This window comes from Phyllobates terribilis, unplaced genomic scaffold, assembly GCF_046119375.1.
Source record: "Phyllobates terribilis strain yellow unplaced genomic scaffold, ASM4611937v1 Scaffold_8__6_contigs__length_399053987, whole genome shotgun sequence".
In the NCBI taxonomy this organism is placed as follows: Eukaryota; Metazoa; Chordata; class Amphibia; order Anura; family Dendrobatidae; genus Phyllobates; species Phyllobates terribilis.
The window spans coordinates 53,312,258-53,326,283 of record NW_027362768.1 but is presented as its reverse complement, the minus strand read 5'-3'; the positions used below and the strand labels follow the sequence as shown (position 1 = coordinate 53,326,283).

The 14,026-nt window shown below is 42.9% G+C and overlaps 2 pseudogenes; both read right to left on the bottom strand.

Moving 5' to 3' along the window:
• Nucleotides 1-8,881: 8,881 nt before the first annotated feature.
• Nucleotides 8,882-8,982, bottom strand: LOC141160398 (U2 spliceosomal RNA; annotated as a pseudogene).
• Nucleotides 8,983-9,813: 831 nt separating this feature from the next.
• LOC141160324 (U2 spliceosomal RNA) lies at nt 9,814-9,915 on the bottom strand (annotated as a pseudogene).
• Nucleotides 9,916-14,026: the final 4,111 nt, after the last annotated feature.

Below are 14,026 nucleotides of genomic sequence, written 5' to 3'. Positions count from 1 at the left end.
AAGCTACTGTGACCTTCAGCACTCTTGCAAGGGGCATTAAAACTGTCTTGTTAAGCTACTGTGACCTCCACGTCTTTTCCAAGGGGCATTAAAACTGTCTTGTAAAGCTACTGTGACCTACACGTCTCTTCCAAGGTGCAATAAAACCATCTTGTTAAGCTACTGTGACCTTCACGTCTCTTCAAAGGGGCAGTAAAACCGTCTTATTAAGCTACTGTGAACTCCATGTCTCTTCTAAGGGGCATTAAAACCGTCTTTTTAAGCTACTATGACTTCCACCACTCTTCCAAGGGGCATTAAAACGGTCTAGTTAAACCACTCTGACCTCCACGTCTCTTCCAAGGGGCATTAAAACCATCCTGTTAGGCTACTGTGACCTCCACCACTCTTCCAAGGGGCATTGATATTGTCTTTTTATTCCACTGCAACCTCCACCACTCTTCCAAGGGGCATTAAAACTGTCTTGTTAAACTACTGTGACCTTCACATCTTTTCCAAGGGGCATTAATACAGTCTTGTTAAGCTACTGTGACCTACACGTCTCTTCCAAGGGGCATTAAAAACGTCTTGTTAAGCTACTGTGACCTCCACCACTCTTCCAAGGGGCATTATAACTGTTTTGTCAAGCTACTGTGACCTCCACATCTCTTCCAAGGGGCATTAAAACCGTCTTGTTAAGCTACTGTGACCTCCACCACTCTTGCAAGGGGCATTGATATTCTCTTTTTATTCCACTGCGAAATCCACCACTCTACCAAGGGGCATTAAAACTGTCTTGTTAAGCTACTGTGACCTCCACGTCTCTTCCAAGGGGCATTAAAACAGTCTTGTTAAACCACTCTGAACTCCACGGCTCTTACAAGAGGTACTAAAACCGTCTTGTTAAGCTACTATGACCTCCACCACTCTTCCAAGGGGCATTGATATCGTCTTTTTAATCCACTGCGACCTCCACCACTGTTCCAAGGGGCATTAAAACTGTCTTGTTAAGCTACTGTGACCTCCAAGTCTCTTCCAAGGGGCATTAAAACCGTCTTATTAAGCTACTGTGACCTCCACGTCTCTTCGAAGGGGCATTAAAACCATCTTGTTAAGCTACTGTGACCTCCACGTCTCTTCCAAGGGGCATTAAAAATGTCTTGTTAAGCTACTGTGACCTCCACGTCTCTTCTATGGGGCATTAAAACTGTCTTGTTAAGCTACTATGACTTCCACCACTCTTCCGAGGGGCATTAAAACCATCTTGTTAAACCACTCTGAACTCCCCAGCTCTACCAAGGGGATTTTAAAACTGTCTTGTTAAGCTACTGTGACCTGCATCACTCTTTCAAGGGGCATTAAAAGTGTCTTGTTAAGCTACTGTGACCTCCACCACTCTTGCAAGGGGCATTAAAACTGTCTTGTTAAGCTACTGTGACCTCCACATCTTTTCCAAGGGGCATTAAAACTGTCTTGTAAAGCTACTGTGACCTCCACGACTCTACCAAGGGGCATTAAAACCATCTTGTTAAGCTACTGTGACCTCCACCACTCTTCCAAGGGGCATGAAAACTGTCTTGTTAAGCTACTGTGACCTCCAGCACTCTTGCAAGGGGCATTAAAACTGTCTTGTTAAGCTACTGTGACCTCCACGTCTTTTCCAAGGGGCATTAAAACTGTCTTGTAAAGCTACTGTGACCTACACGTCTCTTCCAAGGTGCAATAAAACCATCTTGTTAAGCTACTGTGACCTTCACGTCTCTTCAAAGGGGCAGTAAAACCGTCTTATTAAGCTACTGTGAACTCCATGTCTCTTCTAAGGGGCATTAAAACCGTCTTTTTAAGCTACTATGACTTCCACCACTCTTCCAAGGGGCATTAAAACGGTCTAGTTAAACCACTCTGAACTCCACAGCTCTTCCAAGGGGCATTAAAACCATCTTGTTAATCTACTGTGACCTCCACCACTCTTCCAAGGGGAATTGATATTGTCCTTTTATTCCTCTGCAACCTCCACCACTGTTCCAAGGGGCATTAAAACTGTCTTGGCAAGCTAATGTGACCTCCATGTCTCTTCCAAGGGGCATTAAAACCATCTTGTTAAGCTACTGTGACCTCCAAAACTCTTCCAAGGGGCATTAAAACCGTCTTGTTAAGCTACTGTGAGCTCCACAACTCTTCCAAGTGGCATTGATATTGTCTTTTTATTTCACTGCGACTTCCACCACTCTTCCAAGGGGCATTAAAACTCTCTTGTTAAGCTACTGTGACCTACACGTCTCTTACAATGGACATTAAAACCATCTTGTTAAGCTATTGTGACCTCCACCACTCTTCCAAGGGACATTAAAGCCATCTTGTTAAGCTACTTTGACCTCCACCACTCTTCCAAGTGGCAATGATTTTGTCTTTTTATTCCACTGCGTTCTCCACCACTCTTCTAAGGGGCATTAAAACTGTCTTGTTAAGCTACTGTGACCTACATGTCTCTTCCAAGGGGCATTAAAAACCTTCTTGCTAAGCTACTGTGACCTCTACAACTTATCCAAGGGGCATTAAAACCATCTTATTTAGCTACTGTGACCTCCACCACTCTTCCCAGGGGCATTGATATTGTCCATTTATTCCACTGCGACCTCCACCACTCTTCCAAGGGGCGTTGATTTTGTCTTTTTATTTCACTGCGACCTCCACCACTCTTCCAAGGGGCATTAAAACTGTCTTGTTAAGTTACTGTGACCTCCACGTCTCTTCCAAGGTGCATTAAAACCGTCTTCTTAAGCTACTGTGACCTCCATGTCTCTTCTAAGGGGCATTAAAACCGTCTTTTTAAGCTACTATGTCTTCGACCACTCTTCCAAGGGGCATTAAAACTGTCTTGTTAAGCTACTGTGACCTCCACGTCTCTTCCAAGGGGCATTAAAACCATCTTGTTAAGCTACTGTGACCTCCACCACTCTTCCAAGGGGCATTGATATTGTCTTTTTATTCCTCTGCAACCTCCACCACTGTTCCAAGGGGCATTAAAACTGTCTTGTTAAGCTACTGTGACCTCCAGCACTCTACCAAGGGGCATTAAAACCGTCTTGTTAAACCATCAGAACTGCACAGCTCTTCCAAGGGGCATTAAAACTGTCTTGTTAAGCTACTGTGATCTCCACATCTCTTCCAAGGGGCATTAAAACTGTCTTGTAAAGCTACTGTGACCTACATGTCTCTTCCAAGGGGCATTAAAACCATCTTTTTAAGCTACTGTGACCTCCACCACACTTCCAAGGGGCATTGATATTGTCTTTTTATTCCACTGCGACCTCCACCACTGTTCCAAGGGGCATTAAAACTATCTTTTTAAGCTACTGTGACCTCCACGTCTCTTCCAAGGGGCATTAAAACCATCTTGTTAATCTACTATGACCTCCACGTCTTTTCCAAGGGACATTAAAACCTTCTTCTTAAGCTACTGTGACCTCCACCACTCTTCCAAGGGGCATTTAAACCATCTTTTTAAACCACTCTGAACTACACAGCTCTTCCAAGGGGCATTAAAACCATCTTGTTAAGCTACTGTGACCTCCACCTTTCTTCCAAGGGGCATTGATGTTGTCTTTTTATTCCACTGCGACCTCCACCACTCTTCCAAGGGACATTAATCTGTCTTGTTAAGCTACTGTGACCTCCACATCTCTTCCAAGGGGCATTAAAACTGTCTTGTTAAGCTACTGTGACCTCCACCACTTTTCCAAAGGGCATTAAAACCGACTTGTTAAGCTACTGTAACCTCCACCACTCTTCCAAGTGGCATTGATATTGTCTTTTTATTCCACTGCGACCTCAACCACTCTTCCAAGGGGCATTAAAACTGTCTTGTTAAGCTACTGTGACCTCCACTTCTCTTCCAAGGGGCATTAAAACCATCTTATTAAGCTATTGTGACCTCCACCACTCCTCCAAGGGGCATTAAAACCGTCTTATTTAGCTACTGTGACCTCTACCTCTCTTCCAAGGGGCTTTGATATTGTCTTTTTATTGCACCGCGACCACCACTCTTCCAAGGGGCACTAAAATTGTGTTGTTAAGCTACTGTGACCTCCACGTCTCTTCCAAGGGGCATTAAAACTGTCCTGTTAAGCTACTGTGACCTCCACCATTTTTTCAAGGGACTTTAAAACCATCTTGTTAAGCTCATGTGACCTCCACCACTCTTCCAAGGGGCATGAAACTGTCTTGTTAAACCACTCTGAACTCCACAGCTCTTCCAAGGGGCATTAAACCATCTTGTTAAGCTACTGTGACCTCCACCACTCTTCCAAGGGGCATTGATTTTGTCCTTTTATTCCTCTGCAACCTCCACCACTGTTCCAAGGGGCATTAAAACTGTCTTGTTAAGCTACTGTCTCCTCCAGCACTCTACCAAGGGGCATTAAAACCGTCTTGTTAAACCATCAGAACTGCACAGCTCTTCCATGGGGCATTAAAACTGTCTTGTTAAGCTACTGTGACCTCCACGTCTCTTCCAAGGGGCATCAAAACTGTCTTGTAAAGCTACTGTGACCTAGATGTCTCTTCCAAGGGGCATTAAAACCATCTTTTTAAGCTACTGTGACCTCCACCACACTTCCAAGGGGCATTGATATTATCTTTTTATTTCACTGCGACCTCCACCACTCTTCCAAGGGGCATTAGACTGTCTTGTTAAGCTACTGTGACCTCCACGTCTCTTCCAAGGGGCATTAAAACTGTCTTGTTAAGCTACTGTGACCTCCACCACTTTTCCAAAGGGCATTAAAACCGACTTGTTAAGCTACTGTAACCTCCACCACTCTTCCAAGTGGCATTGATATTGTCTTTTTATTCCACTGCGACCTCCACCACTCTTCCAAGGGGCATTAAAACTGTCTTGTTAAGCTACTGTGACCTCCACTTCTCTTCCAAGGGGCATTAAAACCATCTTATTAAGCTATTGTGACCTCCACCACTCCTCCAAGGGGCATTAAAACCGTCTTATTTAGCTACTGTGACCTCTACCTCTCTTCCAAGGGGCATTGATATTGTCTTTTTATTGCACTGCGACCACCACTCTTCCAAGGGGCACTAAAACTGTGTTGTTAAGCTACTGTGACCTCCACGTCTCTTCCAAGGGGCATTAAAACTGTCTTGTTAAGCTACTGTGACCTCCACCATTTTTTCAAGGGACTTTAAAACCATCTTGTTAAGCTACTGTGACCTCCACCACTCTTCCAAGGGGCATGAAACTGTCTTGTTAAACCACTCTGAACTCCACAGCTCTTCCAAGGGGCATTAAGCCATCTTGTTAAGCTACTGTGACCTCCACCACTCTTCCAAGTGGCATTGATATTGTCTTTTTATTGCACTGCGATCTCCACCACTCTTCCAATGCGCATTAAAACTGTCTTGTTAAGCTACTGTGTCCTCCACATCTCTTCCAAGGGGCATTAAAACCGTCTTGTTAAGCTACTGTGACCTCCACCACTCTTCCAAGGGGCATTGATATTGTCTTTTTAATCCACTGCGACCTCCACCATTCTTCCAAGGGCCATTAAAACTGTCTTATTAAGCCACTGTGACCTCCACGTCTCTTCCAAGGGGCATTAAAACTGTCTTGTTAAGCTACTGTGACCTCCACCACTTTTCTAAGGGGCACTAAAACTGTCTTATTAAGCTACTGTGACCTCCACCACTCTTTCAATGGGCATTGATATTGTCTTTTTATTCCACTGCGACCTCCACCACTCTTCCAAGGGGCAATAAAACTGTCTTGTTAAGCTACTGTGACCTCCACGTCCCTTCCAAGGGGCATTAAAACCGTCTTTTTAAACCACTCTGATCTCCACAGTTCTTCCAAGGGGCATTGATATTGTCTTTTTATTCCACTGCGACCTCCAACACTCTTCCAAGGGGTAATAAAACTGTCTTGTTATGATACTGTGACCTCCACGTCTCTTCCATGGGGGAATTAAAACCCGTCTTGTTAAGCTACTGTGACCTCCACCACTCTTCCAAGGGGCATTAAAACCGTCTTATCAAGCTACTATGACTTCCACCACGCTTCCAAGAGGCATTGATATTGTCTTTTTATTCCACTGCGACCTCCACCACTCTTCCAAGGGGCAATAAAACTGTCTTTTTAAGCTACTGTGACCTCCACGTCCCTTCCAAGGGGCATTAAAACTGTCTTGTTTAACCACTCTGAACTCCACAGTTCTTCCAAGGGGCATTGAAATGTTGTTTTTAATTATGTTTAACCTCCACGACTCTTCCAACAGGCATTGCATTTCCTCCTAATTTTAGTCAGCTTTTGCTTTTCAATCCACAGGCGAACACTAAGGGAGACCCACTCCCCAATAATGGGTTGAAGGTTTTTAGTACGCTGTAATCCACGTCTGCTTCAAGAGGTATTGCAGTTCCTCATAATTTTTGGAAAGCCATCCATTCACTGCTCAGGCCAACAGTGTACAGGAGACCAAGCTGCTGTAAATGGAAAAAGCAGTTTAGTTAAGGCACTCTGACCTCCATGTCACTTCCAAGGGGCATTAGAGTGCCTCGAAATTTTTGGTAGGCATTGTACTCACTGTATGCCCTATAATTGTGCAGCCGAACCATTCCTTTTGGTACAGAAACATATCCTACAAGACATGTGTGGTTGACTGGCCTGATATTGATATGAATGGTCCCTGTTCCTCCTGCTCTTTCTCATTTGCCACCACTTCATCCATCATTCATCACCTGAAGCTTTGTTTTAACGGAGTCATAGAACTGGGATAGTAGCAGGAAAACATCCAGCAATCTTCAGAGGAGGTAGGATATGCGCCAAAACGCTGACCACCTCAGGCCTAGCCGCTACTACATACATGCGCTTGCATTCCAAGTAACAGAAAGCTAAGGAGATGGATGGCCTCATGATCATGAATAATTTACTCGTTGTATAAGAGGCCGAACACTGCTGCTGTCTACCTTCTGAACTATGTGTTGAAGCCTGATTGATCCAGGACCCGCAATCCTCTTTGTCTGGAGGACTTGTTCCATCCCAGTGACCAACTGTGTCCCGGCTTCCACAATATTAACCCAGTGTGAAGGCGTCAGTCAGATGGACCATCCCTGGCCACATTCACTTGTCCACGTGTTTGTGGTTAGGCTGTCCTTCAAATAGGGGCGGCTGGGGACCGTTTATGGACACTCGGCCGCCCCCTGGCGGCTGGGGACCAAGCGTGGACACCCAGCCGCCGGGCAGCTGGGGACTGAGTATGGATACCAGGTCGCCGACGCAGCCATGACGTGGTGGCCAGATTCTGCCTCCACATGCCTAAAAGGCCCAATTTCAATTGCAAGCAAGCAAGCAGTATGTTATTGCAGCCTGGGGGTGGGTGGCAGGCTGCATACTTGCGCTTGCATTGCAAGGAATGTGGGAGGTACAATTGAACACTGCCCTGGGACAAGGACTTGCACGGGGATAGTTGCAAGTCTGCATCTTCTGATGCGGCAAGGATCACTTCTGATGGGCACACTTTTAGGCAGTGACCTGGGTGTCAGAGATGCTTCAAGGGGTCTTCCTCATGCTGTTCCCATGTCTTTTCAGCACTGTATGTATATGTCACACAGCACATGGCCAGATAAGGTTGTAAAATGTTAAAATGACATTTCCCGGTGAATGCATTTGTCACGGTTGAAAGCAATACAAAAGTGCAAAAACTCATAAAAAATGCTACTTGTGAACATAGCCCAAGGTGTGGAGGAGTATTTTTGTTTTTGGTTATTTATTTTACCTTATACACAAATCTTTACCCTGGAAAGAAAGTTCCTTAACATATTTCACAGGAAAACCTTTTCAGTTTAGTTTTTGAACATTTTATTGTGAGCCTGTAAAAGTGGCTTAATACCTCTGACCACGTTGTTGACAGCAGTGACCTGGGGGTCAGAAATGCTTCCTGGGGCGATCCCCATGCTGTCCCCATGTCATTTGAACACTGACACTATTGTTTTGTGCACTTTTTAGACTTTCTACAGACTGCCGGGGGTGCCGCCGCAAAAATGCTCGGGTCTCCCATAGACTAACATTGGGCTCATTGCTCGGGTTGAGCAGCCGAATATCACGGTGAGCTCAGCTCGAGCTACGAGCACCCGAGCATTTTAGTGCTCGCTCAACACTATTCATCAATAGACACCTTAAAACCCACAACTGTACTGCTTGTTGCAGCTGCAGCCCACACACGCATTTTTAATCTGCATAAGTCTGCCTATTTTCACACATTATCCCCTCCCCCCCGCTGTCCCAGTGGCCTCAAGATAAGGGGATGGGGAAAGGATAACTAATTAGTGAACAAACAAGCAGCAGTCCACCTTTTTCCTAGTCTGCAGGCTCCCTGCAGACTGAAGTTGACTACAGCAGCACAGCCTGATAAATGCTAGGAGCCCATTATGACATGTGCAATGATGTTCCATTCTTCCATTTTTGCATTATTCCATTGTTCAATTGTCCCTTTCTCTTGCATTATTCCATTGTTCCATTCACTCATTACATCTATTGCAAGCAATCTATCTGCCTGGGTGAAAGCCAATATGATGCTCTGATTGACAGACATAGGTAGCTCTTTAAAACAACATCTCAGACCAAACTTTTTTATATATTTTTTTTCATCCACAGATAGAAAATTAAAGAAGTCAGTGATCCACCAGATGGAGCTAGCATTTCACTAAAGAAATTGTAGCGGTCCCCAATTTTTTTTTAAATGTGTGGTACTCAGCAACACTCAACTGATGGGACAGTTGAGTTAAAAGAGTAGCAGCTGATAACAAGGTCACTAAATAGGTATATGGTGTGTGCGCAACGGTGTAGCAAGGGACAAATGCATTATTGCCGATTATCTCAGGAAGGAAGGGATAGATAAATAGATACATAACATTACAACACAATACATTGGTAAAAGCACATATACTAAATGAGAACAGATACTACATTTGATGTTAGCCAACAGGCTGAAAAGCGATAACCTGAATTGGTTTTGGCCTATGACTGCACCCTGGCTTCAAGAAGGCACTCATTGTAGAAATAGGAGAAATACCCCCCATAAGAAGACATGTTGTTCATCAATAGACACCTTAAAACCCACAACTTTACTGCTTGTTGCAGCTGCAGCCCACGCACACATTTTTAATCTGCATAAGTCTGCCTATTTTCACACATTCTCCCCTCACCCTGCTGTCCCACGTGCCTCAAGACAAGGGGATGGGGAGAGGATAACTAATTAGTGAACGAACAAGCAGCAGTCCACCTTCTTCCTAGTCTGCAGGCTCCCTGCAGACTGAAGCTGACTGCAGCAGCACAGCCAGATAAAGGCCAGGAGCCCATTATGACACGTGCAATGATGTTCCATTCTTCCATTCTTGCATTATCCCATTGTTCCATTGTCCCATTCTCTAGCATTATTCCATTGCTCCATTCACTCATTACATCAATTGCAAGCAATCAATCTGCCTGAAAGCCAATAGGATGCTCTGATTGACAGACATATGTAGCACTTTAAAACAACATTTCAGACCAAACTTTTTTATATCTTTTTTTTCATCCACAGATAGAAAATTAAAGAGGTAAGGGCTGCACCAGAGGGAACCAGCATTTCACTAAAGAAATCGTAGTGGCCTCCAAATTTTTTTTAAATGCATGGTAGTCAGCAACACCCAACTGATGGAACAGTTGAGTTAAAAGAGTAGCAGCTGATAACAAGGCCACTGACTAGGTACATGGTGTGTGTGCAACGGTGTAGCCTAGGACAAATGCATTATTGCAGCTTATATCATGAAGGAAGGGATAGATAGATAGATAGATAGCATTACAATACAATATATCGGTAAAAGCAAAGCACATGTACTAAATGAGAACAGATACTACACTTGATGTTAGCCAAAAGGCCAAGAAGTGATAACCTGAATTGGTTTTAGCCTATGACTGCCCCCTGGCTTCAAGAAGGCACCCATTGTAGGGATAGGGACAAAAACTCCCCTTAGGAAGACATGCTGTTTATCAATAGACACCTTAAAACCCACAACTTTACTGCTTCTTGCAGCTGCAGCCCACGCATGCATTTTTAATCTCCATAAGTCTGCCTATTTTCACACATTCTTCCTCCCCCTCGCTGTCCCACACGCCTCAAGACAAGGGGATGGGGAGAGGATAACTAATTAGTGAACAAACAAGCAGCGGTCCACGTTCTTTCTCGTCTCCAGACTCCTTGCAGACAGAAGCTGACTGCAGCAGCACAGCCAGATAAAGGCCAGGAGCCCATTATGACACGTGCAATGATGTTCCATTCTTCCATTCTTGCATTATTCCATTGTTCCATTGTCCCATTCTCTTACATTATTCCATTGTTCCATTCACTTTTTACATCTATTGCAAGCAATCTATCTGCCTGTGTGATAACCAATAGGATGCTCTGATTGACAGACATAGGCAGCACTTTAAAACAACATCTCAGACCAAACTTTTTTATATCTTTTTTTTCATCCACAGATAGAAAATTAAAGAAGTCAGTGCATCACCAGAGGGAGCCAGCATTTCACTAAAGAAATCGTAGCGGCCCCCCAATTTTTTTTTAAATGCGTGGTACTCAGCAACACCCAACTGATGGGACAGTTGAGTTGAAAGAGTAGCAGCTGATAACAAGGCCACTGGCTAGGTTTACAGTGTGTGTGCAATTGTGTAGCAAAGGACATATGCATTATTGCAGCTTATCTCAGGAAGGAAGGGATAGATAGATAGATAGATAACATTACAATACAATATATTGGTAAAAGCTAAGCACATATACTAAATGAGAACAGATACTATACTTGATGTTAGCAAAAAGGCAGAGAAGCGATAACCTGAATTGGTTTTGGCCTATGACTGCACCCTGGCTTCAAGAAGGCACCCATTGTAGGGATAGGGACAAAGTCTCCCCTTAAGAAGACATGTTGTTCATCAATAGACACCTTAAAACCCACAACTTTACTGCTTGTTGCAGCTGCAGCCCACGCACACATTTTTAATCTGCACGAGTCTGCCTATTTTCACACATTCTCCCCTCCCCCCGCTGTCCCACGCGCGTCAAGACAAGAGGATGGGGAGAGGATAACTAATTAGTGAACAAACAAGCAGCGGTCCACCTTCTTCCTAGTCTGCAGGCTCCCTGCAGACTGAAGCGGACTGCAGCAGCACAGCCAGATAAAGGCCAGGAGCACATTATGACACGTGCAATGATGTTCCATTCTTGCATTATTCCATTGTTCCATTGTCCCATTCTCTTGCATTATTCCATTGTTCCATTCACTCATTACATCTATTGCAAGCAATCTATCTGCCTGGGTGAAAACCAATAGGATGCTCTGATTGACAGACATAGGTAGCACTTTAAAACAACATCTCAGACCAAACTTTTTTATATCTTTTTTTTCATCCACAGATAGAAAATTAAAGAAGTCAGTGCTCCACCAGAGGGAGCCAGCATTTCACTAAAGAAATCATAGCGGCTTCCAAATTTTTTTTAAATGCGTGGTACTGATGGGACAGTTGAGTTAAAAGAGTTGCAGCTGATAACAAGGCCACTGACTAGGTATATGGTGTGTGTGCAACGGTGTAGGAATCGACAAATGCATTATTGCAGCTTATCTCAGGAAGAAAGGGATAGATAGATAGATAGATAGATAGATAGATAGATAGATAGATAGATAGATAACTTTACAATACAATATATTGGTAAAAGCAAAGCACATATACTAAATAAGAACAGATTTTTTTTTGATTTGGCTCTCCCATTCGCAGGGATAAAACCTTTTATTTAAAACTTACATATAATTACATACATTTTCTTAAAATTAAATATATTCACAGAAAATGACAATATTTATAAAACAAACCATAAACAACAAAGATTCATATCACTGTATTCCACAAATTTACATGCCATTTGTTTGATAAAATCACATTCTTTTTCTTATCTAATAAATAATAAATATACATTTCACTTAGACAGAAACCCAAAACATCATCCACTGATAACACATCATTTTTAAAAACCAATATGTTTCGGGCCTTCCAGAGAGCAAGTTTGGCGCAGTTCAGTGTCTTCCATGCCATTATTTTTTGATCCTCTGTCGGGCATCCCATAAGTCCATAAATGACAGCAGTATAGTCCAAGTCCTGGAGATCTGCCACTCTGCCCAGCAGGGGGAATAATCTTCGCCAGAATGTCTTCGCAAAGTCACAAGTCCATAATAAATGTCTCACTGTCTCCTCTTCTTGGTATCCGTTTCTTGGGCAGATGGCAGATCACACAAATCCTCTTTTGTACTGGAATGACCGACAAGGAAGACACTGATGCGCACAGCTCCAGGCCATATTTTTCTGCACATTAAAAAGATAATTTACATTAATAATTTTCCATATATTTACAGTTTGTTCACCAACTTAATTCCCAATATCACATAAAACCTCCTGTTTACAAAATTCTTTAATCAATTTTTTACTATCTCTTATTTCTTCAACACTTTTTCCCTCTAGATTAAATTTTTTTACGATTTTCTGTAAAATGGTATAATGCTTTGGCAGATTAAAAGCGTATGGGGAAGATAAAACATTCTTAAACCACCCAAACCTTCTCATAAAAAAACAGCATTAAAATGCATAAAAAAGGACCAATAGTTATCTTTAAAAAGGGAATTAAAACAGAAACAGAAAAATTTTATTAAAAGGAACCTGTTAAAATCTGGAAAATCTTTGCCTCCTTTGCATTTTGGTTTTATCACGATCTTTTTCTTTAGTTTCTCCATTTTTGAGCTCCAGAAAAAGGCAAAACAAACTTTAGTAATTTTTTTCAACATATTCTTTGGGGGAGGGAACACCAGACTGAGATATAAAAGGAGGGGTAAAATCACCATTTTTATAATCAACACCTTACCCTCCATAGTTAATTTTCTCAAATTCCACATGCTTATTTTTGTGTTCACCTTCTGGGCTACTGATTCCCAATTGTTAAGACCATCATTTAATTCATTAAAAGAAACACCTAAAATAGTAATAGAACTTGTTACCAGAATGTTTACATCGTATAAAACCATATCACCAATATTTAAAATATTACATTTATTATATTTAACCTAAAAACCAGATCCTACGCAGAAGGACTGAATCTGTTTAAGAGAAATTTGCAAAGATGGTGAATTACGACATAAAATTGCTACATCATCCATATAACCAATTATTTTTGCTTCAAGATTTTTCCCGCCAGGTAGAGGTACACCACAAATTTTCTTATCATTACGGATTGTACATAAAAGAGGTTCCAAAGCACAGATAAAAAGTAATGGTGATAAGGGGCACCCCTGCTTCACCCCAGATTTTAAAAGAACATCCTGCTAGTGTTGAACAAGCATGCTCGACACTGCTTGGTACTCGCCCGAGCATCTCACTACTTGGGATGTTCGGCGAGCACCGAGCATTTCCAGGTTACTCGGGCGGGAGCTTGGGTCTCCGCCCTGCACGTTTGGCGCTCTTTACAGAGCCAATGAACATGCAGGGATTGCCAGCCAGTCACTGTAATTCCGCAGCCATGTTATTTGTGGGCATTACAGTGATTGGCTGGCCGCACAGCGTCACCTCGAGTATTTAAAACCGGGCGCCACCATCTTGGACACAGAAGCTCCGGATGAGACAGTGTAGGGTCAGTGCTAGGGAGAGATTTATACTGCGAAATAGTTAGCGTAGGGTTTCTAAAGCCTGCCAAATCAAACAAACAGTCCTTCTCAGGAATAATATCCATCCCAGATATCAGGCAGGCAGGCAGGCAGGCTGTATAGGCTGTATAGGAGACGCAGTGGTTATACCAACAAACACTGCATTACAGTCCTGTGTGCACCTACTGGTCAAATTGCTAGACTTATTCCCAGGTCTCAGGGGCCAGGAAAAATTCATTTTTTTTCATCTATATCCTGTTTTGTTTTGTTTTTCCTCAGACTGTACAAATACCCTTCTTATTAACCTTTTGGTATTTTTCAA